The sequence below is a fragment of the Vespa velutina genome, chromosome 13 (genome assembly GCF_912470025.1).
Source record: "Vespa velutina chromosome 13, iVesVel2.1, whole genome shotgun sequence".
Lineage (NCBI taxonomy): Eukaryota > Metazoa > Arthropoda > Insecta > Hymenoptera > Vespidae > Vespa > Vespa velutina.
The window spans coordinates 2,102,151-2,124,552 of record NC_062200.1 but is presented as its reverse complement, the minus strand read 5'-3'; the positions used below and the strand labels follow the sequence as shown (position 1 = coordinate 2,124,552).

The window sequence follows — 22,402 nt, the reverse complement described above, 5'->3', positions numbered from 1 at the left end:
ACTGATGATGATGATGGTAGTGATACTTTTGATGTTGATACTGGTGTGTGCATGTGTGTGTTTGGTGGTGCTGATGTTGGTGCTGCTGGTATTGGTGGTACTGTTACTGTCACTGTCTTTGTTCAGCAGCTTTAAAAGGCCTATAAGACCCTTGAAAGACTCCTTGCGTTCTTTGTTAGCCTGTTACACTGCCCTATCCAGTCCCCATTCATTTACATGCGTGTCCATGCAAACCCGACCTTGAAGTACTGCGAACTGCTCTATCGAGATACGTTGTGTGTATCACATATACATATATACCAATATACCCAGATACGTTGAGATCATTTAAATGGACATTAAAGATTGACGGACAAAGGGAATTTGGTATGATTATTCGTTGATAAATAATATTTGTTTGGTACAAAATGATAATGTAAAGAAAAAAAAAAAGAAAAAGAAAAAAAGAAGAAGAAAAGAGAAGAAAAGAAAGATAAGTAAATAAAAACAAAACAAAACAGAACAAGAAAAAAAATTATACTTAACCAGGCCGAACTTTGACACAGTAAACAAATATTATACTTCGATGATTGGGTACAACATAACTCGATTTAATCGGAACATAAACGATGCGTCAGAGATGATTCCAAAGAACGTTTTATGATAATTATTTATTTATACTCTTACATAATTAAACAAGGAATACTATTATGATTAGCTGATATATTTTTCTTCAAACAATGTCCGGCTTAATTAACTTTTGCTTGTTATTTATTTATACATTATGCTGATTATTTTTCTTTTGATAATGTTCATCCATTTTTTTTTCTTTTTCGTTACTAAAAAGCATTAATTGTATTTAGTAATTTATAATATTAATCAAAGAAAGAGAGAGAGAGAGAGAGAGAGAGAGAGATTTATCATCAGTAAAATTATTCTTTTAGTGTTGATAATCGATGGAATGTTTTCAAAAGGTCTGGAATATTTTAAAAATTGTAAATTTTTCGTTAACATAAGCCAGTTGATTACGAATGTTTGTGTGATTTAAGTAAAAAGAAAAAAATTGAAAAAAGAAAAAAAAAACATAATAAAAAACAAAATTAATCCATTGCGCGTATTTTGCAATAATATACATACACATATACATACACATATTATAAATATATATATGTATTCGTATAATATTAAATTTAACCATCGTAAGAATTAGGGTAATAAGCTGATTCTAAAAAAAGAAAAAGAAAAAAAGAAAAAGAAAAAAGTTTTATACTCTTGAATCACTTTTATGATTTAACGATTCAATTATGATAAATCGTTTCTATGGTAAATCATCTTTTGTATTCGAAGTTTCTTTCGAAGAATCTTGGAAGGGCTTGTGTTAAAGTCTAACCAATCCTTTCTTCATGGTTTCCTAGTAAAAGTGCGTAGGCGTATGCCCTTTAGGGAGTAACAGACCCAGGACACCCATAAAAGGGCTGCCACGTTCTTCGAAGACCCCTTACCATGGAATTTCGGCGTTGCTTCATCTCAACGTTTTCATGGGTTCCTGTTGCTTACATTTATCTTTAAATCAGTACCGAGCAATCTGCTAAGATCCGAACCCTTTCCACCCTCTCCTAACCCTATTCGATATATTACCTTATTCGATGACTCTAACACGAAACGCGAGATTTTATTTTTTTTTTACCAATCTCTAAGCACTTTGAATATATTTATCCCTTTTTTTCTTTGTTTGTTTGTTGTTATTTTGTTCTGTTTTGTTTGCTTGTTGCACAGGACAGACAAACAGGAATCAGGATAGTATCATTTTGGTGGTCTTTGAAATTTGGTGGGTATGTTTGCTTGCTTGCTTGCTTGCTTGCTTCCTTGCTTGCTTGCTTGCTTGCTCGTTCGCTTACTCGCTTGCAAAAGGGATGTTTTTAAAAATTAGGATAAAATATTATCTCAAGTAAAATTCTAAAATGAAGTTGTCCTGGGATTAAAAAAAAAAATAAATAAATTAATAAAATGTATTATTTCAAAGAGAATAATTTGTAAAATATATGAATATATGTAGAATAGAATTGTTCCTGTATTGTAATTGTTGACTTTGATCTTGCAAATTTCCATTGTTTCCTTTGAATTTCTTCTTTCTTTATCTTGTTCTTTTATTTTTTCATTTCGTTTCGTTTCGTCTCATTGACAAATAGGAACCAGGGTAGTATGATAGTCTTCGAAATTTTGTGGATATTTTTGCTTTCTTGTTTGCTCGCGCGCTTTCTTAAAGGGATGATTTTACAAATAACGATATAAGATAAATAATAATTATACATATAATATATTATAATAATACATAGGAAATAATTCTTATATATTCGATAATACATATAAATCACAATATATTTATTTCATTATTTATTTATATTTTTTTCTTCATTCATTCTTTCTTTCTTTCTTTCTATCTTTTTTTTTCTTTCCTTCATTCTTTTTTCTATTATTTAAGTTACGCTAAAAATATTCAAGTGATCAGAATTAATATCATGGATTATAGAGTGAGTCAGAAAATTAGTCATTCTTCATTCGATTTCAGTATGTTGATCGTGGATGAAAAAGAGAATATAGAAAGCATGAAATACGGAAGAGACACAAAGTAAGTACTTACTAACTTATTTATCTATTTATAATTGATCCGTTTCTTTATCTTTCTTCTTAAATCCTTATTCTTTCTTTCTCTCTCCTATAGTCTTCTCTTTCTTCCTGCCCTTTAATTCCCATCCCTTCTTACTGTCACCCTTCTTCAGTCACTCTTTTTTTCTTCTTTAGTCTCTCTCTCTCTCTCTCTCTCTCTCTTTTTCTCTCCTTTAGTTCTCTCTCTTTCTTCTTTAATTTTTCTTTATCTCTTTCTCCCTCTCTATCTATCTCTCTCTTTCTTCTTTAGTCTCTCTCTATCTCACTCTCCTATCTATCTATATCTATCTCTTTCTTTCTCTCTCTTCTTTAATCTCTCTCTCTCTCTATCTCCTGTAGTTCCCTATTCCTTTCTCTTTCTATTCTTTAATTCCCTCTTTCTCTTTTTCTCTCTTCTTTAATCTCTCTCTCTCTCTCTCTCTCTCTCTCTCTCTCTCTCTATCTCTCTATCTCCTGTAGTTCTCTATTCCTTTCTCTTTCACTCTCTTTCTCTATCTCTTTCACACTTTCTACGTGCACGCGTGACGTATCCAATTCGTCGCTAAAAGGCTGAAGAAAGATAAATCGCGCAGATGTCAACGGTATTAGGACAGCATGATAGAGAAGGAACGTCGCTGCGCACCATAGCACACCTCACGAATTTTAAAGGCGGAGACCTATCTCGACGGGGTGGGGTTAGCAACAGCTTTGTACTAGGGGCTCGAGGGTGGGAGGTCGGAGTTACAGATGGGGATGGAATGTTGAAGAGCGATGGTGGAAAGTTTTCGAAATAGAAACGGTGAAGAACATTATAAAAATGAACAAGCGTAATTAGTTTTAATTAACGATTATCGATGATAAATTTCATTCAATTTATCGTTCATTATTCGATTTACTAATTAGTAGTAAAAATTATTATTATTATTATTATTATTATTATTATTATTATTATTATTATTATTATTATTATTATTATTATTATTACTATTATTATTATTATTATTATTATTAATTCGTGAAAAATCTTTAGTGAATGCGCCTGTGTGTTTCTGATTATAAAATTAGAAACCTTTGTATCGAACATATCGAAAGAAAATTATTATAGATGAAAAATAATAACCAATCGATTTTATAAAAAATTATTAATAAAAATTACTATAAAATCTTTGATCTTTGGGTATTGTAATTAATTAAAAATATCTCATTACGAATTTTCGTCGAATACGATATGAAACTTTGTCCAATTGTTCTTTATCGTATGATCAGGAATGTTTAAATTTTTGTTATACTTAAGAAAATAATATTTATTGTAAAGCGTGCTACGATAATTTCGAAAGAGAAACAGAGAAAGAGAGAAAGCAATAAAAGGAAATTGTGAAATTGGTTATATCAAACCTACATCGAATTTTAATAGCGATTAATGATCCACGATCTATCTGAATTACGTTTGGGGGTTGTTGCATGTTCTATGTCCCATGTTCCATGTTCTATATTCCGTACTTTGTGTTTCGCGTTCCGTGTTCCGTTTTGTATGTTCCGATAACATGACAGTAACATGCTTTCCACGGAACCGATAACACAGTTTCGAAATACATCTTCTATATTAATTATCAGATACCTTGTATATATTAGTACTAATCGATTATGTAGTCTCATCAATTTATGGAAAGGAAATATAATTAATCGTTGACACTGTTAACCTATAAAGAAGAAAATATTTTATTCCAAGAAATCCATGACCTTATTGATCCATATAAATTCTTAAGAAAAAGAAAAAGTATCGACTTATCGGCTTGAATAAATCAATCGAAAAATTAATATCTCCTTGACTTAAAATAAAATTCTTGAGGGGATGGGTGGGTGGATGGGGTTAGGAAAAGGAAGGAAGTATCGACAAACTGATCTTAATAAAAATTCACGAGGATGGAAAAAGTATTGACTAATTGATCCAATTAAAAATTCCTCATGAAAGTGTATCGAACCGTAGAGTTGATTAAATTTCTTCGAGAGAAATGTATCGAACGATTGAACGTAAATAAAATTTCTGTGATGACGGGAAAGAAGAGGAGAACGAGGAGGGTGGGGGAAGTATCGACTTACTGACCCAAATAAATTCTTGGATGAAGAATTTATTGACCTACTGACTTATATAATTTCTTGGATATACTCGTTCGCATATCGAACGAAATGTTATAATCATTTGCGTATCTATATATACTCATTAATATTAATACTACGATAAAATTCGTAGAAATACATGAAGAACCGCTTTGGACAACTCGAAATGGGGGTAGAAAAAGAAAAGAGAATAAAAAAAAACAAAAAAAAAAAAAAATAGAAAGAAAGAAAGAAAAAAATCTCACGGTTATGTACGTACCGTCTGTACGTTATTCTTTCTTTGTTCTGTACAAGGAGACACAAAATTTTATTAAAGGAAACATCATTGTTATATTTCTTCAAAAAAGATCAATGAATTTTATACTTAGCGAAAGAAATTTATTCCACATAAAGAACCGCGGAGAAGTGAAACGAAGGTTACGCTTTTTTAAACGATTTCTTTTTTCCTCTTTCTTTTTCTATCCTCTATATTCATTTATTTTTTATAATAATTATTATTTATTATTTATTTACTTATTTATTTATTATTATTAATTTTAATGTCGTCGAATAATTTATATTTTGTCGAAATTATTCACCGGAAGGGATGAAACGCATTTCGAGTTTTTACATTTAATTATTGTTATAATAATGATGATAATAAGGATTAAATCGATAATGTAATATATATATATATATATATATATATATATATATATATATATATATTTACATATAATAATAATAATAACAATAATCGGTAAATATCAATTAATAGTATCAAAAAATATAATTTTTTATATCCAAAAAATTGTTACATATATTATAAATAATAATAAAAAATAAACGAAAAAGGAATAAAAAAAAGAAATCCAAATAAAATTACTAAAACAAATGTTATTCTCCCTCTCTCTTTCTCTCTCTCTCTCTCTCTCATACACACACTTTTTCTCTTTTCTCTCTCTTTCTCTCTCGTGAATAATATCGCAGTGTTCGCAGTTCAGCGAGGCTGTTAGATGTATCAGGTTTTCATAAGCGAGAAATAATTTGCAGAAACTTGATGCAAGGAGTGAATGATAGTAGTGGAGTTAGGCGTTTAAAAGGAGAACAAGAATCAAAGAAGAAAAAGAGGAAAAAAAAATGAGAAGAAGAAGACGTAGAAGAAGAAGAGCTTAAAGAAGGGAAACAAACAAATAAGAATTAATTCATTTTTTTTTCGTTTTTTTTTTTTTCTGTCAGAAGGATTATCTCCTTCTTCTTATGCTTCTCTTTTTCTTCTTTTTTTTTACCTTCTTCTTTCTTTTCCCGAACGTCGTCCTAACCTAACTTTTCTTCTTTATTTTACTTCTCGAATATACGTATATATATATATATATATATATATATACACGTATCTATCTACACAGAAATATGTTTAAGCCGAAGTATCAATAAAGATATCAGACAAATACGAATAAAAAGATATAAAAAAAAATATATATATGTATATATACATATATATATATAAAAGAGAGAGAGAGAGAGAGAGTGCAATAAAATAAAAAATATAATAATATATTTCTTAAGATGTTTCGAAAAGGATGAAGATAATGAACGGACTTCTCCTCGTCACAGGATAATATGAATAACGAGAAATCGACCAACGATTTTTCAAATATACACACAACACATATAAAACATCTACATATACTATTTACGTGAAAGAAAGAATGGAGGAAAGAAGGAGAGAAAAATAACGAAACGTTTCAACAGAAGGGAACAAAAGAGTACGGGAATATCCTAACAGGATAACATCCGGGAAAGGACTGTCATTATGGGTGTGTCCAATCAAAGGATCGATACGTACCGAACCAATCAGATCATTCGTTTTATCTGACGACTTTATAAAGGAATTATTATCGCGTCTAATATTTAAATACGATTTATAAGTTAGATAAATAAATAAGTAAATAAGTAAATTAATAAATACTTATTTAAAAATAATTCTTCCTATTAATCCTAATCCACGAATTTAATAGTATCTTAATGAAATAAAAAAAAAAAAATTCTTTCTTAAGATGACAGCAAATAATAATAATAGTTAATAACAATAATAACAACAACAGTAATGATAATAATAAATGATATAAATGCAAATTGATATGACGTACAATAACATTATTTATTATTAATATCTCGATTAGTGTCGATTTACTATTATTTAATATGGATTAGAAAAAGATATAATCCTAACCTCTTTGTGTAAGTAATTTCATACAAAAGGAAGGCGATGACAATGATCAGGGAGTCATGATGTTAAAGAATTTCATGAAAGTGCAATTTACTTTGAAAGCTTTGATACTCTTATGTGTTTCTTAGTACTCATATATTTCCCTGCGTTCTCTCTCTCTCTCTCTCTCTCTATCTTTCTCTTTTTCACTCGTTCCCTCTCTTTCTTCTTCTTTCTCTTTCCTTTTCTATTTCTCAGCATGACGTAATTATATGAACGAAACAGGTTATGTCATATGTGTATATAATATAAAAACACATACATATATACATACGTAGATTATGTCTTGTACTATATTTAATATATATTATTTATTATTTATTCTCTCGTTTTTCTCTCTTATTTCAAATAATATATCACTGAAATAGTAGACGAAGTACAGACGAACAAAGAGAGAATGAGAAAGGGTTAGGAAGAACCAACGAAACATTCATAGAAACTTGAACAGGTTTGTAGAAGGTCGAAGAGGTCAATCGGCATATTTAGCTTTCTCCCCTTTGACGATTGACGATTGTCGACTGTCGACTGTCGAGAAGAGTTCTTTTAATTTAAAGAGTTTCATTCCAGTTCTGACATTTGAACGTATCAAATGAATTTTATTCTTTCTGGTTCTATCTTTCTTTCTTCTTCATTAGTTTCTTTCCGATTTTTCTCTATGAAAAAGTCAACTTTGTTTATTTAATAAAAGTGATATTAGTGTATATATATATATATATATATATATATATATATATATACATATATGTACGTATATATACTTATTCTTCTTTATACTACATTATAATATGGAAAGATATAAAGTTATATGATGTTTGATTCATAAATTGTAACAAGGGATTTAATTTACCAGACTTTTTTCTCTCTTTCATTTAACTTAATAATATTGCTATTACATATTATATATATGCATTGTACAATTTATATACCTTAAATATGTTTTTTTGGACAAATTCTAACCTATAACAAAAATTTCACCACTTACATTTACTTTTATATATATATATATATACATATATAAACATGTGTGTGTGTGTGTGTGTGTGTGTGTATGTATATAGTATGTAATTTGATAAAACTGTTTTCTATGATTCTGAATCCATTGAATATAATCTATATATATATATATACACATACATATTCAGATACACCTGCACTGCCCTACACACACATCACACACATATCACACACATCATACACACACAGAGTAAAAGAGTAAGAGACAATATCTACCACCTAACGAGCTATGCGACCCTAGGATCTCCCACGAATTTCCTTTGTTCGTTGGATTATCGTCGTGGCTTATTATCATTCTGCCATTACAACCCTAATGGAATATCTACGTAAGTACTACGTTCGTCATTATCCCAACTGTTCCCTTTCAACGTGAAAACTCTGTTTAAATAAAACGAACGAACGAAAGAGTATTATCGTTATGATAAACGAGAATTCAAAATAATAAAAGTTAAACTCCAATGAGTAATATTTAAACGATCGATACAAACAGAATAAATAATAAATTCCATTAGAAATTAATCGTGCTATTGATCTCAGGCGTAAGACAATGTGATAAATTTAAACAAAATTCATTGAAATATTTTCATCGACTACCATCGTATTTTATCATAATAAAGAAGAGAAAAATATATTCGTTTCTTTTTTTTTTTTTTTCTCTTAACAAACAAATATATTATTCATTAAATAATAAATTGATAAATCCTTTGAGTGATGAACGCAAACGTGACGTATCTACGTAACATACTATGACAATAATAAATTTAAACAATTATTTGACCTTATTATTAACCTATAAAAATAAAAGAAAAAAAAATATATATATATATATGCCCTTTTTATAAATAAAAGTATTATCGTTCAACAATAAAAAGAATTGCTATTTCGATGTGTGACAGATGGATGTAGAAAGATGAAAAGGGTGAGTGGACAACATTGATTCGTTCAATACTCCTTTCCCTCTCATACCATCGTTTCATTTCGGTCTTACAACATAGGAAAAAAAGCGCTTCCAATTTTTTTCGACACCAGGCTGTCATGGCAGCAAACAGATATACGTATATTAATAGGAATCTTGTGAGTTCGATCACAAGTGGTCCACCAATCGTGTTAAACTTCACACTTGGGCTTTCCAATCAATCGACTGTTTCCGGCTTTATCAGAGTAGCATGAGTTGAGCGGGAAAACCGAACTTTTCTATCGTTTCCCACACTCCGAAACGCGCTTTCTCTCTCTCTCTCTCTCTCTCTCTTTCTCATTCTCACATACAGACACACATACACGGACGCGTTCTCCCCATTGAGCGTGGGCGGGATTCGTCAGGTCGAAAACAGGCAAGTGCGATGCATCGCTCCTGATAACAGCCGACCGATCGAAGACTTTTTCAATCGTTCGAGAAAAGAAATTCAACTTTTCTTCTAACTTCTTCGAGAACAAATGAGAAAATACGAACTTATCTTTCGTCTATTTGTAAAACTAATTTCAACGATATTCTCTTAACTTCGTTCGTACGTACATTTTTATTTCAACGATATAAGCTTACGTACATATATATATATATATATATATATATATATATATATATATATATACATATATATATATACATATATATATATACGTCTGTATATGTATATATGCGTTTATAGTGTGTATGTATATGTATATATATATATATGTATAGATATATGATCGATAGATATGTAGATTGCAACGAAGAGGTTAGAAGTTCACATATGGTTGGTATTTCGATGTTAAGGGCAGAAGGAAAGGGTTAGTCGTTCAAGTGCTTCAAGCCACACATCGTGAAAGGGATGACATAACCTTGTAGAAGGTCTTCTAATATCTTGTAGGGTCGACGTCCCCTAAAAAGCTTTATTCTCATCGTCCGTCTCTCTCTCTCTCTCACTCTCTCTCTCTCTCTCTTCCCCACTTTCTCTCTTTTCCTCTCTTTCTCTCTTTCTGTCTCTCTTTCTCTCTTTTCCTCTCTCTCTCTCTCTCTCTCTCCCTTATTATTATACATTTCGATTACGTTGGTTGCGATTGGTCGGTGACTCTAATGGCTACCTGTAGCCGCCATTTTTAACGAGAAGTGACAATTTCAAAATAGAGACTGAGTATTTACTTATTTATTTTTTATATTATATATATATATATATATATATATATATATATATATATATATAAAGCTTCTGAACTAGCTTTCTGAGAATTTATTTTTTTCTACGAATTCTACTTGTAATTTTGTTAGAAAGAAAAGGACTGAATTATGTGTGTGTGTGTGTGTGTGTGTGTATGTATATTTCTATATGCATGTAGATTTTTTAAATTATTTTCATTATCATTAATATTATATGTTATAATATATTATATTTTATATATTCTAACATTATATTAATTATATATCATAGTAAATATATATATATATATATAAAGTATAATTAAATATATATACAATAAATAAATAAAATAATAATTTTAATAATATCTCATCTTTATATATGCAACTTTGAAATAAAAAAGTTTAACCCTTCGATATTATTATTCAATATTACGTTATAAATAATAATTAATCGCGTTGCAAAAAAAAAAGAATTTCCTCTGCTTCGTAAGAGGGAAATTCTTATGGGAAAAAAAAAAAAAAAAAAAAACGAATGAAAAGACAAAAAAGAAAAAAGAAAAAAAAAGGAAAGAAAAGACAAAAAAATCAAGACGATCCCTAACTGACCTTGTGGAAACTCTGATTTACAATAAAAAAAATTGATCCTACGTGCTTAACGAATAATTAAATTTTAACGAGGTATTTAAATAAGCCAGATCGATGGTATCATAAAGCGAGCATGTAACAGGCAAGAATATCGACAAAGAAGGTTGGTCGTCGAGTTATCTGCAAGGATTAAAAAAAAAAAAAATAATAAAAAAGAAAAGAAAAACAAAAATTAACAAATAAATAAATAAAAATTAAAAGGTAAGAAAAACTCTGATCTACATACACATATACAATAACACACGTCGCACGTCGTGCGCGCACACGTGACACACACACACACACACACACGTACATACACGTATGTGTGCGTGTGTGTATATGTGTATATATATATATATATATACATGTATATAAATGATTACAAAAAATTCGAATAAATAAAAAGTAAAAGAAATAGAAATATATGTATATATACTTGGTAAGTAAGAAACTGGGTCGAGTCGATCGTTGAAATAATTGAAAGGGCTATCGGTAGTCTATTGGTTTGATCCCTCGATCACAGGCTAACAGGAAGTATCGAGTGGTTGCTTGAAATTTCACGTTGCCAGTTGTTAACTAGTGTTGGTAGAAATGATTGCAAATCTGAAATATATATAAATTTTTATTATTAATCCGTCGCCATAATTTCTTCTATACATTTTATTGAATAATTAAATATAAGATTAAAAAATATATATTAATACTTAAATTATTTAATTAAAACAATATATTTATATTTAATGAAACTTAATTATAATATATTTTTTATAAAATATATATGTCTATATATATATATACACATGATTATGAAAGATTCGATTAAACAAAAAATAAAAGAAACAAATGAACTTACGTAAACTGGATATATAAAATAAATAATAATAAATAATAATAATAATAGTAATAATAATAATAATAATAACAATAATAATAATAATAATAATAATAATAATAATAATAATAATAATAATATTAACATAACTTGTGCATTCTACATGCACAATTTCTGGCAACGAATGACAATTAATCAATGTGTCATCATTGTTTACATTTAATATAATAACAATATAATAATTATGTGATTAAGCGATCATAAATACGACAATAAATCAAAATGATTTTGACAGATCGTTGAGAGAGAAAAATGAAACAATTATTCGGATATTCAAAGATTCAAGCGATAATAAAAGTCTTTAAAAGAAAGTCAATTAATTAGTATACTTTCTCTCTTTTTCCCACCTTCATTATTTTATTTTTTCTCTTTCTCTTTCTCTTTTCTTTTTTCTCTTTTATTCTTGAACAATGACGACATTCATTTAGTATTTCTTTGGTTTCGATGATAATAAAAATTCGAAAAAGAGAAAAAGAAAGCCAATTCATGTCTCTCTCTCTCTCTTTCTCTCGCTTTATCCTTTCTCTTTTTATCTCTCTTTCTTTCTCTCCCTCTCTCTCTCTCTCTCTCTCTCTGTCTGTCTCTTTCGCACCCTCATTTCTATATTTCTCTCTCTCTCTCTCTTTCTCTGTCCCTCTTTCTCTTTCTTTCTGTTTTATTATCGAACGAGTTCCTGTTGCATTTAGTTGAGATGATCCCTGAAAGGGATCAAAGTGAGAACCCTTTGACAAGAATAATTTAATCCTGAGCCCGAGGGAAAGGGTTGAATAAAATATATTCACATATTCGAAGCAGGCAAGCATCCTCGACGAGAAAGCTTTTCTCTTCTCTCTCTCTCTCTCTCTCTCTCTCTCTCTCTCTCTCTCTCTCTCTCTCTCTCTCTCTCTCTCTCGCTTTCTCCCTCTCTCTCTCTCTCTGTCTCTCTCTTTTGTACTGTATCGTGAATTGGTAGTCGGTTGGTCTGCTTTAACAAGATGGCGGCATCGCTTTTATATTACCTGTTGATTCTATAGCCGATATCATGCTACTCTGATCGGAGTAAAACTCGTCGGAAGTTGTCGGTTCTTGTTCGGCTAGTCAAAAAAAGTAAAGGATAAATAAACAAATCTCTCTTTCTCTCTCTCTCTCTCTCTCTCTCTCTCTCTCTCTATATATATATATATATATATATATATATATGTATATTATAAATAAACAGATGGAATGAAGTTTATTATCATAGGAGTTGTAAACAATGTAAATATGAAATTGTATTTAAATTATTATGATTTAAGATATAATTTATGAAAATTATATATCAAATTTATTTATTACTATATGTGTGTGTGTATGTATGTATATATATATATATATATATATATATATATATATATATGTATATATACATACATACATATATAATAATAATATATAATAAGTTGAGTAAGAGAGAGAGTGAGAAAGGCTCAAATTTCTAAGGGTTGAAATGAAAGGATTTACCTCGTTGGGATTCCACCCACGCTTTTCTCACAGGGTAACATCCGATCAAAGAATTCTTATGATAATTTTCCTTATACGTACTGACATTAGAATTCTCATTGTCATTCTTTCCTTTTTCGATCATCGACCTCTTCAAATATCTATTTGATTAAAAGACATCAATTAATAAACAAATTTTAATTGGAATGAAATAATACATTGAAGGTTCATATTGGTTCTATGAAATTATTTTTTAAAATATTCAATTATTACTTAATTGTTGGAAATACATTTTTTTTTCTACGATCATCGACATCATCACACTTCCATATGTTAATTATTTTCATATATTATAAAAACAAATTTTAATTGAAATAAAGGATGAAATAAGAAAAAGGAAAAAGAAAAGAGACAAAGAAAAAACAAAGAGAAAGATATTAAATAATTTCATTCTATTAAAAAAATAATTATCAATTGTTAATTATAGTTAAATTGTTGTTTATAATAATGAAGAAATCAAATTAATCGTCCAATCTTATTACTTCAATTTCACTGTACTAATTTATTCTAAAAACATTGGAAAGCGGAAATATGATATAAGCGTCGAGGATGACAAAGGCAGTGATCGTGGCGATCATGATCGTGATAGTGATCGTGCTGGGAAACCGGAAGAGATTGTACGTTTAATATTAACCTCGGCCCGGAAGTGAATCACAATCCAGGAAGTCTCCCGGCGAAATCTCTCGAATGCTTGTTTTCTATAAAACGACGTAAAAAAATTAAGTTGCACGATATCATCTATACTATAGTAATATATACACATAAAACATAATAATTATAATAATATAATAATATAATAATTATAATAATGTAATTGTAAGAATATCATTTTCTTTTTTAATTTCTCATTTTCTATTAATAATTTTTTGAACAATTATGTATTATACATATATATATATATATATATATATATATATATATATATATATATGTATATGTATAATAAATATAAAAAAGAAATACTTGTTCTAACTTGATCATGCTTATTATTACTATATATATGTATTTATTTCTTACGCATAAGTCGAAGTAAAATTTAGCAAAGGCTTACTCAACGAACATACTCTGGAAACCTCCTCAACATCCATGTATGCCTGAACAATGTCACCTGCGATGTAATTAATATTCATACGTACGCATCATGCGTTGAATTGATATATTCTGATTATTATCTTTATTGTAATTTGATGATATTACTTCCTATACCTACATATGCATATATACATATATATATATATATATATATATATATATATATATATATATATATGCATATATAAGTAGTTACTATTCACAGATATATATTACATAGAATTCATAATACCTAGAAATTAAATTGTATAAACTGATCAATATAAGTTAACATTATTATGAGATATCAATAAAAATAAAAGTAAAAAATTTCAAGATTACGTCTCTCTATTTGCATACCTGCATATACATGGTGTTTAGATTCATGCAAATTATGATCTTAATACGTATTCATAATATTTCCAAATTTGGCATCTAAGAAAAATGTAATATTACATAAATATAATATTCGTGATGAGATATATCAATGTGATGTACAAAAAAAAAAAAAAAAAAAGAGAGAGAAATAAAAAATCGTGTTTGTGTGTGTCTCTTCTTTCTTTGTCTGAACAAGAGATAAAAAATGTTGATGGATGAAACCGTCTTTTAGTTGGATAGTAACAGGATATTATGATAAGAGAAAAGTCAACTGCCATTGCTTGGAAGCTGGACAAAAGTGGTAGGATAACATATGTTTGTTTATACATAGATCTTACCAAGAGTTACCAGGTGATTGTCTTTCGTTGACAATGATTCTAATAAAAAAGTTAAACAAAAAAAGAAAAGAAAAGAAAAGAAAAGAGAAAAAGAGAAGAGAGGATGTTTATCAAGATACGACATTACCAAAATGATGGACAATAAAGTAAAGTAAACAAGTAGACTAGGATGACATGGAGCTTTCAGAGGTGGTTCGTTCAGTTAACTCCAATGGGGGATCCTTTGAAGGGGGTGGTAACGTGGTTGAAAACTGACTTCGTTGGTTCGACCAAACAGCAGGGGATGTCTACCTCGAATAGACAGTATAAATCTAAAGGAGAAGAAGGAGTTCCGAGTAGGTTTAGGGTGGAGAATTCGTAATTGAAAGGGATGTTCCCTGTCGTTCCGTCAATTATTCCGCCATTTAATTCTACATTTCTATTCTAACATTATTTCTTTTCCTCCCTAACGATTCTTCTTCATTCCAAAAGAAAAAAAAAAAAAAAAAATACACGTTTCTAATCCTTTCGGTTCAATTTAATCCTAAAAAAAATTTTAAATATGTACATATATTAAATAATTTTAATGTAATTTTCATCGTAATTTTGTTACTATAAAAATTATGACATTGTATCTATTGTATTATGTATTCCTATTAAAAGATTATTATTATTACAATCATTTTATTTTTTTTCTTCGTTAATCAAAATCTCTTGCGATTGTTGTAGTGAATGAAAGAGCAAAAAAGAAAAGAAAAAAGCAAAGGAGAAACTTCTAATATTCCAAAAACAATATCTTGAAATATTCTAGAAAAAAAGTTAATAAATATATATATACATATATATATAATAAAGTATAAATCTAAATAAAAAATTTGAAAAAAGAATCTTCCTTAACAATACAATCAATGACAAAGCGAACAAATTATGGTATAACATTGTAATAAAATATCATTATAATATTCTCAATCATTCTGAACAATAAATATTAAGAAATAAAAAATATAGCAAAATTTCTATTCATCATATGTATATATAGATATCTTTATATACGTACACACATACACACACACAAATATATATACTAACAAACTGATTTACATGATATGACATAAATCCCTATATATACATACATACATACATATACATATATATATATATATATATATATATATATATATATATATATATATATATATATGTAAAGTTAGTGGAACGAGGACGAAACTATCCTCTGGGCGTTTCCATCCAACCCAGAGACTCGACTTTCTATTTCTCTTTCTCCCTCATTCTCTCTCTCGCTCTCTCTCTCTCTCTCTCTCTCTCTCTCTTTCTCTTTCTCGGTCAATCTTGGAAAAATCCAATAAGCCTCCAATCTAAGAATGATTTCTGAAGAAAATCCAACTTGTAAGAGCAAATGCAACAGTCCATTAAAATTGTAAATTAGAAATACATATACATATACATATGTATATGAACCTAAACCTTTTTCAAATTCGGCGACTGGACAGGCATAACGTTTCCGTACCGCCTCTTCAGCTTGGGGTTCCGCCCCGCGAGTTTGATGGCCTGCCCTCCGCGGGAGCCGCCCCCGCTCTTCGAATAGGATCACAGGAACTTCAAGGAATTCTATCGTTCTCTTTCTTGATTACTGTTATACGTGTTTATATATATACATATATATATGTATATATATATATATATATATGATAATTATTGCGAGCAAATGTATCCTTTTGTAACAATGACACAAATATACTCAGAATAATATAGTGTATACTTTTATAGATTAATATAAATATAAATATAAATATAAATATTGATATATGATTAATGTAAATATAAATATATGTATGTGTATATGTATGTACTTTTAATAAGATCTGAAGAAAATGAAGAAGATATTGGTCAACTCTTTCTTTCATTGATCAATCTTTAATTGAGGCATTAATGTATAAAAAGGTAACATGAGATTACATTACCATAATGTATTATCATAAGCTGTACCTAATTTTAGCTGGTTTTTGATATGACAAGTTAGAAGGGAGAGAACGATCACCAGCCAGGAATCTAGTCTCTCTCTCTCTCTCTTTCTCTTTCTCTCTTTCTCTTTCACCGTTTCTTTCACTCATTCATTCTATAACACCTTATAACAGTGATTAATATTATTTCAGAATGATCCATGGTCAGAACAAATTTATATTATTTCAAAACTATCTCATAGTAATTCTTTATAACAGAACTTAGAGTACCTGTGACAAATAAATATTAATCTTAGCATATAATAATACTATAACTTTTATATGATATTGTAAAAATATATTATTATAAAAATATACTAAATATATAATTTTTGCAAAATATTTAAATATATTTTATATAGTATATAATTAAAAAGAATATAAGTACCAACCTCTCTATACCTTTAGCCAATCTTTTATCTCTTTTCCTATTTACTTTTAATTATTAATAGTTATATATTATTCAATAGTTATCTATTCCGAAGCTCCTTGGGATATCTGTAAAAAGAAAAAAAAAAGTATATAAAAAATGAAAGAAAAAAAAAAGAAAAGAAAAAGAAAAATATATGAAAAATATATTAAAATTACAATCGACTAATAACATTTAACGCGATATCAAAAATGATAAGAATAAATGATAATAATAGACGAAAAAAAGGTCCTTTTATCTTTGACCGAATATCGTTTCTAATTTTTTCCAAATTCCGTACTACGTTAGGATTACTGTTGTAATCTTTAAATCGATTCATAATTATTCATCCCTTTAGATATCCTGCAGTAAATATAAAACGAACGAATAATTAATTAAAACGTTATATACAAAAATATTATATCGGTATACTGTAACGATTTTAATCGATAAATTTATCGTAAAATATCGATGGAAATAGAATCGGCGAATCATCTTTTTCTTTCTCTTTCCTTTATTTTCTTTCTCTCTTTTCATTCTTTTTTCTTTTTTTTTTTTTTCGTTCGTTTTTTCATCGAACGAAATTTGAACAGATAGAATGACAAAAATAGAACAAAAAAGAAAAAGAAAAAGAAAAAAAAAAGAAAACAAGAAAAATAAAAAAGAAAAATAAAGGAAGAAGAATTAAAAGAAACCACCACCCCCACCCTCAAAGAAAAAAAGAACAAAAAAAAAAAAAATAAAACCCCAATAATATATATCGATCGACTGTCCCTTGATTTTGTATATCCCTATAAATCCTACTCTAAGTAACTAAAGAATTATAGTATGACATTTGTATGAGGTTGTACCCTATATTGCTGTAGGCTGTGCCTACGAACGACGAAGGCTGTTTTTGGCATGCGTGGTGAAGCAAGAGGAGGATCAGAGATGAATCGCAAGTAGAAGGGAGAGAACAACCAAGCAGAAGTCTATCTCTCTCTCTCTCTCTCTCTCTCTCTGCTTCTCTTTCTCTCTTTCGCGCAACACTATAGCACGGTTAGGAATCAATGAAGGGGCTTTTGCAGCAGGAGCATGCGTCTGGGTTGCCGAATTCACAGGCACAATCTCTCTCTCTCTCTCTATCTCTCTCTATCTCTTTCTCTTTCTCTTTCTCTCTCTCTCTCTCTATTTGTCTCTGTCTCTTGAAGCAGCCTCCAGCGAAATCTCTGTTGGGAAGAAGGGAATGTGCTCGGATGCTGCGACTGGTCCAGAGAGTGTATCGAGAGGCCGGCAACGGGAGGATCGGGTAGTAGTGGGGGGGAGGCTGGGAGGTCGAAAGGGACCATGAGAAAGAGAGAGAGAGAGAGAGAGAGAGAGACAGAGAGAGAAAGAAAGAAAAAGATAATAAAAGGGAGAGTGAGAAAGAGATATATATATTATAGAAAGAGAGAGAGTGAGAGTGCGAGAAAGAGAGAGAGAGAGTATAATACATGTCTCTTCGCTTTTAGGAGGCCACGACGAGTGGTGGCCGCGAGGCTGGCCGAAAGGGTCAGATACGTGCGCCAGTCGAAAAAGGGTGCGACCTTCGTTGGCCGAGGCCAGCCCTCGGGGAGACCGCGCCCACGCATTTTCAACAGGATCGCAGGAGATCAATGGAGCTTACTTTGGCCTTGGATATATTCTCTCCTTTATGTTTCGACCTCTTCTATCTTTCTCTCTTTCTCTCTTTTTCTCTTTCTATATATATAAATATATATATATATATATATGTATGTCACTTACCCTTTCTTTCTCTTTCTCTTTCAATATCTCTTTCTTTCTTATTTATGCTTGGGTTAGGTATTATACTAGAATGACCCTTAAAAAGGGTCGAACATTATCACTCTCCCCCCATCATGTCTAATCGTTGAATGTTCACAATTAACTCGATTCGTAAATAAATACCTTATTTCACTTTGATTCGATTCATTCCTATGATCAGGCTTAATGAGTGCGATAAGAGAAGTTTTATTTTAAAGACAAGTCTTGTTTTTCAATTATTATAGTTTGTATGTACGTACGTATGTATGTTTGTATGTATGTATATATGTATGTATGAATGTGTATATTCTAATGTTTGATAAGTGTTAGATGATTTTAATTTGAAATATATTTAAGAGGGAAATAAATTTTTTTGTTTATCATTCAATTTTTCAAAAAAAAAAAAAAAAAAAAAATGGTCTCTCTCACTTCCTCCTTCCCTTCCTCCCTCTCCCTCTCTCTCTCTCTCTCTCTTTCTCTCTTTCTTTCTCACACTGTGGAAACTTTTAATCAAACTTTTATTTTTCAATTTTAATCTGAAATTAATGAAATAAAAATCGACCACTTTGTAAATTTGAAGATATTTTGTTAAAAAAACGATTAGAGAAATTCTATCTGTTAGAAAATATATTCTAATTACTTATTCCTTTCCATTATTATTATTATTATTTTCTTTTGTTTTGTTTCGTTTTGCTTTCGTATGAAATTGACGGGATCTAACTTTTCAAGGTACATAAACGTAAATTTTCTTTTTTTCATCTCATTTCGTTCTACCGTGAGCTTCTTTTTTTTTTTTTTTTCTATAACATAAATTAGATTTTAATTTGCTATTATATATAATATATAAGTATATAGATAGATAGATATATAAATATATAGATAAATACGAAATGTAAGTATTTATTATTTATTTTTCCTTTGTGACAAAATATTTCTTTGGTTTGGTAAAGTTTCTTATCCCCGTTTAACCTCTTAGCTCCTTTTATTCTCCTGTTATTCCGATGTAACGGAGTTGTTTACACTGCGCATGTAATATGGCACCGTTCGCCATTTTCACCATTTCGTCCTGTACAAGTAAAATAAGTAGTAAGTTACTTCGTTTACTGATACCACTCATTTTTTTTATTCCCCTATAAATCACGAGACTAAATTTATGAGGGAAAAAGAGAGAGAGAGAGAGAGAGAGAGAGAGAGAAAAAAAAGAAAGAGAAAGAAAGGGAGGAAAAAGAAAACCATAGATTATAAAGTATATTCGTTGGTATAGATTAAAAAGATTCGAATATGATTTACCATGAAATCCGATAATAACGTCAAAACAATGAATAACTTATGGAACTTGACGAAAAGTGAAAACAAATATTTTTTGTTGTTTATAATTAAAAACGATACCTTAACGATGAGGATATTAGAAAATTTTAAGAGGTAACCTAAGAAAATTCTTTAAATTCTATATATATATATGTGTGTGTGTGTGTAAATTTGAAAAATATTTTTTAACGATTGTTTTTCTATCTTTTATTATATCCCATTAAATCAAAATAATATATGAATATATATATATATAAAATATTTTTCTTTTTTTTTCCTTTTTCCTTTTTTCCATATCCCTACACATTAACCTATAAATTAATCCTATAACATATTATACACTGTCAGTACAAATATTACATAACGTCGATGATTGTCCATCGTAATAATAATTAAAATAAAATAAAAAGAAAAACAAACAAACAAACAAACAAGAAAAAAAAAATATACGGACTCGTAAAAAATTTCACTCCCGAACGTATAGCATTCAATTAGAAATTAATTAGACGCATTCAAACTTTCTATAATAAGTAAAGATATCACCATGTCAAAATGCAGAAAGAACTCTTCTTCCTCTTCCTTCTCCTCCTCCTTCTCCTTCTCCTCCTTCTACACCTCTTCAACCACCTTTTCCCCCCCCCCCCCCCCCCCAACCTTTATGATGAAAAATTGAAAAGTTTGAGGGAGACACAATGTAGATAATAGAATTATTTCGACGAATGGATTCGATAACAATGGCGAAAGTCGCTAACCTAACTAAACGGATCCGGCCTTTAGGAGTTCGTAAAGTTCGTAACGTTAGGCAATTAGTTTCGCTCCATTGAGTTCTAAATGCGGAGACTTGGTAATCAGGAATGCAGAGGATTCGAGGAGATCGATAAAGGTTATATATCCTTCGAGGTCAAGCCAAACGTTATATTCGTTTTCGTCCTGTTATCCTGACCGTTGTCGCCGGTTTTCTTATTAATATGCTAATTTCACGGCAAGTCCGTTCTTACCCTTGATTTTGTTTTATAATAATATAACAACTTCCAACTTATACTCTCTCTTTCTCTTTATACATATTTATATATATATATTTATATATATATATATATTTATATATATATATTTATATATATACATATGTATATATATATATATATATGTATATATTATATATCTATCTTCTTTTTCTCTTTTTTTCCTCTCTCTTATTGGCTCGTTGAAAGAGACGAAAGACTACGGTCACGTGTAATGCGATACACCTTCGATCAGGAAAGTATGGAAAGAAACGTTTCGAGATCTTTTTCAATCCTACGGGAAATGCTAATTTTTTTTTATTTATTTATTTATATATTATTATTTTTTTCCTTATTTTTTAAATAAACAAACCTAAGTCTCGTCAAAATTCTAAACGTACGATATAGTACGATAAGTACTCACGTATCTTCAACGTTTAAACGATTAAATGTAAATATTTTTGTTGTCTTTCTAAATATGTCTGTATATGATTTTTTTAATTTATTTATTTATTTTTTTTCTTTCCATTATTATTATCGGAATACGTTTTTATCATTATTATGTTTTATTCATTAAAATCATTATTATTTATCAACGATCAATTGATTTTCTTATAAATAAACGAACGTTTATTTTTATTCTGATTGATATGAAATTATTGATAACAATCGATCGAATCGAAGATGATGATTATAATACATTGACAATGTATTAACGAAGTTTTGTTAATATGATAATAACAACGAAAGAATATCAATCAACATTCTAAATTGAATCTAATGGTGGGTGGCGAGGGGGAGGAGGGAGGAGGAGGAGGAAGTTCGATAGACTTAAGATAGAAAGTAAACGGCAACGTAGGGTGAAAAGATTTGCCGCTCGAATGATTTTGAAAGCATCTACCTAGTCTGAAGGAACAGGAATCCACGAAATTACAGAGGCAAGACATGAAATAT

The 22,402-nt window shown here is 29.4% G+C and overlaps 1 long non-coding RNA gene across 2 annotated transcripts; it reads right to left on the bottom strand.

Moving 5' to 3' along the window:
* Window positions 1-6,864: 6,864 nt before the first annotated feature.
* Window positions 6,865-21,509, bottom strand: LOC124953723. 2 transcript variants are annotated; one of them, XR_007102321.1, is made up of 11 exons: window positions 20,991-21,509; window positions 17,341-17,446; window positions 16,935-17,179; window positions 15,076-15,259; window positions 14,593-14,667; window positions 14,213-14,367; window positions 13,796-13,859; window positions 13,123-13,262; window positions 11,991-12,716; window positions 11,188-11,354; window positions 6,865-7,644 (listed from the first exon to the last, which is right to left on the bottom strand). It is a non-coding gene; the product is annotated as an uncharacterized LOC124953723 (long non-coding RNA). The 2 variants fall into 2 exon arrangements; XR_007102320.1 differs by lacking the exon at window positions 6,865-7,644 and adding an exon at window positions 10,500-10,889.
* Between the last annotated feature and the right edge of the window lie 893 nt (window positions 21,510-22,402).